We start from the raw sequence: 4,943 nt of genomic DNA on the forward strand, positions 1-4,943 counted from the left end.
ATCAGGTAAGGGGTGAGGAGTCTTTTGTGCTTTCCTGCTCTATTTCTTTTTATTTATTTGCATATGAAGTGATGTGCCAGCGAATCTTAAAAATTTCTGTCAAAAGACCAAGAAGAGTTATGCTTTCACAAGTCCTTTATCATTTGTGTATTTGAATCATTCTGCTTTGTAGTTTCTTGTGAAAAGATGTCTTTCAAATGACAGCATGATTTGTCTTTGTGTTGGAGATAAAAATGCTGTTGAACTTTGGAGCAATGCCCTGTTCCTTAACAGCTTTAATGCTACACCTGAAATCCCTAACTTAGAATTTGGGGTCCAAGGCTTAAAATTTAGCACATCTCAGGTGTGTTGCCAGTCTCCATCCCATGCAGAGGATGGGATCTACATGGTGTTACATGGTCCTAGTTGTTGACCTCCCATCGTGCATGGGGTACCATGGTTTGGGCTAATTCTGGTTAAAATACTAATGCTTGTATTAACCCTTAGTTAAAATACTAATGTTTAAGCATGCAGGCATAAGACTAACTTTTTCTTTGATAGCTTGACTTTATAAATTCAACAAAATATTATATGTTATTTGTAACCTCAAAGGCTTTTTTTTTTTTTTTGGTGGGTTTTAATTCTTGGAGACTGTTCCACACTTTTGCAAGGGATAAATGGAAGGAGGCATGTCCTCAGCTCTGTCCAGAGCCCCTCGGGCATACGCTGGCCGCTGTTCTTGTGACACACCAGCAAGTTCTGGTGGCCTTTGTCTGGAAAACCACCAGTTGTTGTCCTGGGGAAATTTTCAAAAAACCTTTCGACTTGGAGAATTTAAGCAAAGAGTGAAAAATTAGTTGTCTTGTTAAACAGCTGAATGTACCAAGTGACTGCCTGTCCAACAGTATTTGTACTGCAAAAAGCATCACACCCCCTGCAAAGGAGGCAAACTTCATCCACCATAACAATTAATGAGCTGCTTAATTGGGCAAGCACTGGCTCCACTGAGACTGCTGACAGGTTTGCAGTGAAGGAGATGCTTGAGTATTTTGAAGGCTTGGGGAAGTTAAGCCTCAAGCCAAGTCACAAATTCACCCTTGAGATCCTGATCCTGGGAACCAGGGCTTATGGCAGGGATGGTCAGAGGGGAAGTTTGTCTGTGTTTGTCCAGCTCTAGCAAAAAAAACTTCAAAACGTACCTCAGTGTAGGACACCAACATTTGGAGATTTTGGCCTTGTGTGACTTCTTTGTGAAGGGAATAGAAATAAATTGCACAAATGCTTTCTCTGTGAGGAGCTGAAATTCCTGCCTGGATTCAGGGAAGTCTCTAAGCACTCATGAAATCTGACAGGCAAAGTCCTGCCTGGATCCCACTCAGCAGGAGCTTGCTGTGAAGGCCAGGACTTTACCCTGTGGCTCTAATTACATGCTTAGAGCTGATCGGCTGTGGACGAGCTTTCTGAATGGAGCCTTTGCCCCCTGGAAAATGGTAGGATTTAGATTGCTTTCAGCTTGCTTTTCAGTTCAATTAGTTGGTAGAGCTGATCTCAGTATGGATTACAACTGACTTATGACTCCCAGACTGGGAGTGTGTGGTAATAACACTTCCTTCCCCCTGTCCTTCTCATAAAGGTGCCCTCTAATATTTCGTAGTGAATTATGTCACCTTTTTGATATCGTGCACCTGCCTCATTCTTTGGTGTTTGTCCTCTGTGTGCTGCAGCCCATTGCAAAGACAGTCATAGCAGGGCTTTAAATAACATTTCCAGGAATTGGACTTTTCAAAGCTTAGAGCGTGAAAAATCACTCCTTGTTTTCCTCTTGAGAGCTGTGTGCCTGATGATACAGTGCAGAGCAGCAGGGGGTTCTGCCCCGGTACTTCAGCAGGCAAAGCACACTAGGCCTGGAGCAAAACCTGGGGCTCTCAGGTATTTCTGGATCTTCATCCACATTTCATGGGCTGAAAAATCTCTCTGCTCATCTTTAATACATGCAGTGACTTGAAAGAAGTCCAGAGGTGTGAAAGCAGGCTTACCATGAACTACTGCGGTACCTTCCTGGGTACCCAGGCTTGGTCCTGCTTCAGTCTAGCAGGCGTCAAAAAGTCAAGCAAAAGGTGCTGTGGGGCATTGAAATCTGATGAACTCCAATAAGAAATGAGAAGGTGAGATTCACCAGTGGAGGAGATGAACGATTACTGTGACTGTGCTGAGTTCTCCAACACTGGAAGCTTGGTTTCTAAAGACATTTACCAGCAGGTATAAAAGTTGCCATCCCATCTGACCTGCCTCTGTGCTGTACAGGCAATAAGGCCCGGAATCACTAGGCTGAAAATCCAGCTGTGTGCCATGGGAGGTGGAGATGCCAGTACAAATAGGCATTAACCTTGGGGTGCTGTAAGGTAAATTACGAGTGTCTCTGCCAGCAGGAGGTAGCCAGGCCTGTTTTGTCTCGATGCAGGGCTTTATCTCTGAATGGCCCTTTGGGCTTGTAATGGAAGAGGGAGATTGATTCCCTATCCCCTCTGAAATCCAAACAGGCTCAGAAATGAAACCAAGGGTGGGCTGGCTACCTGGTTCACTAGCAGTGCACGCAGACGTTTGCAGCTTGTTTGCTGTCTTGGGATGAAGAGCAATTGTGCAGCTGAGGATGGAATCACCTGTAGACAAATAACACAGAGGATGCTTGCAGAGGAAATTCAAGTGCTGTAGTGCATGCTGGGGAAGTTTATTTGCATGCTGACAGCTGCTTACAGCCACATTCAGATAAAGTACAGCAAGTGGCAACTGCTGCAGGAAATAACTAGATCAACTCTGACAGCCTGAGAGTAAATCCATGGCACAGACAGATAAGGGGTATTAATATTTCTTGGGCTAGGTCTGGATCCCTGTAACTCCTGGAGCTTTTCTATTTCTATGTCAGCTTAATAGAAAGTTTTGTATTTATTTTGTTATCTGGGCAAGTTCAGCTGCAATTATTTTACTTTTATCCTTTCCCAGACTAGCATATGTACACATGCCCTCTTGTTTCTTGGCAGCTTGTAACAATGTCTCTAATCCTCCTTGGCAGAAATCTTCCGAAATATCACTAAGGTTTTTTATGCTAAAAGAGTTTCTTCCCCCTCCATTCTTGCATCAGAGATAAAATAATCTGAGGGAAGAAACTTTGGCCAGAAGTTGATTTTTCTTTTGGTGCCTGTCTAGTTTGTGTGCTGCAGAGCCTTAATGCTTCAAGATAAGTTCCTTGGGAGGAGGATATCGAGAAGGTAGGAAATGCCACCTGGGTGACTCAGACTGAGTGTGAATAAGAGAAGAGAAACGAACCTTTCCAGCCCATGCGTGTGTAGGCAGACTCACAGGTACCACTTGAAATCCCATATCATAATTTAGATGTTTTTTTGTAGGACTGATGGTGTTCCCAGCCTGTGAAAGCACTGCAAAATCCTGTCTCTGGTTGCTTTCTAACACAGGGTCATGGAAATTCATCCTTTACCTGTGTCACAAGCTTTCTGGGGATGATTAGTGTTTGAAAGAGTGAAAAGATGAAGAGAATGTACATGTTTATACAGGACTGTAAAACTGCAGCTTTGACTCTTGTTGTTTCTTCATATTTTTAAGAACTCAGTACACCTGCAGCTGCTCTCAGCTCTCTGTCCTCTCCTTCAGCAGAGCTGATGCACAGGACTTTCAGCTGTGGTCGGCCAGTGCCTGAGGCATTGTGCTGAACACCCACATCTGAAAGAAAAACACCAAATGTTTGGTGTACTCACTTCCAAGGTGCTGTGCAAAGAGAGAGGGCATTGCTTTTTTTAACAGCACAGACAGTGATGTCTAACAAAAGGACCCCAGCTCTGGCCCAGATTTTTGGCAAGATGTTCAACCTGTCCCTCTGTGAGTCCTGTCTGCACAGAGCTGCTAATTGTGGGTTTAGGACGAAAGCTGGGGTTTCTAGATGAAAGTAGCTGTGTAATTCTAGGTCCTCCAGCGGACGCTAGCAGCTGTCTGTGAAGTATCTGTAGGGCTTTTGACTCAGTAGACTGCCTGCCAGCAGCCTGGCTGTGGTCAGAGCTGCTTGTGTAGGCTGCCCCCTGTTATCAGAGATGGGATTTTACACTCCCCACCGCAAAAATGAAGAAATACAGCCCAACTGTACAGCAGTAAGGTAAGACCTAGGGTGGGGACAAGCACTGCTGTATTAAAGCCAGTGTATGTGACCACAGGAGCAGACCATTGCTTCTGGGGGCTGTTGGGCTTCTTCTGGGGACCCTCCTGCCTCTGGTGGTTTAAAACCTTCTAGTAAGAATCTTTAACTTGCTCATGACTGACTTATTCATGAACTGCCACTGCTTAAATAGTTCATCAGTTGTCATTTACCTCCTTGGGGTTTGTCAGGAGCGACTCTGTCTCTTCTGAGCCTGCTTTCCAGCACGCAGGTGGCTGTCTGCAGTGGGGGAGAGGCATAAAGACAGCAAATGTTGGGTTGCTGGTGCCCCTGTGGTTACCAGAACGGGGTGGGGAATTAGAGTCAGGAGGTGTCCTCAGCTCAGCTGCAGTCATCTGCTTGGTGGCTTTGGTTTGCCCTATTAATTCCATACTTTCTGTCTGTAAAGACCCTCTGGGGCAAGGACTTTGCTTCTCCATGTGGTTATTGCAGTGTTCAGCACAGCAGGGACCTGTTTCAGCTGGGAGTGCTAACGCCACTGCAAAGCTAATAAGAAATAATAAAAAAAAAAAAAAAAAAACCACATTTTTTCCCCAATTATTTGGGGAAAGAGTATGCAGAGGCTTCTCTGAAGCTGATTACATTAATGACTATCTGAAAAGGTGAAGCAGCACTTGCAGGAGACATTTAGGCGCTCCGCAGTGATAAAGCAGAGGTGTGCCTGGGCAAACACTTCTGCACAGGGCAGGAGCAGCAGAGGATACACAGGATGCTGAGCAACATCCTGGCAGCTCTGCTATGG

General features: G+C 45.0%; 1 long non-coding RNA gene across 1 annotated transcript; it reads left to right on the forward strand.

Moving 5' to 3' along the window:
* The first annotated feature begins 2,794 nt into the window (after nt 1-2,794).
* LOC121061978 lies at nt 2,795-3,704 on the forward strand. Its single transcript, XR_005815357.1, has 3 exons — nt 2,795-2,835; nt 3,184-3,245; nt 3,384-3,704. It is a non-coding gene; the product is annotated as an uncharacterized LOC121061978 (long non-coding RNA).
* The last annotated feature ends 1,239 nt before the right edge of the window (nt 3,705-4,943 follow it).

This window comes from Cygnus olor, chromosome Z, assembly GCF_009769625.2.
Source record: "Cygnus olor isolate bCygOlo1 chromosome Z, bCygOlo1.pri.v2, whole genome shotgun sequence".
Classification (NCBI taxonomy): domain Eukaryota; kingdom Metazoa; phylum Chordata; class Aves; order Anseriformes; family Anatidae; genus Cygnus; species Cygnus olor.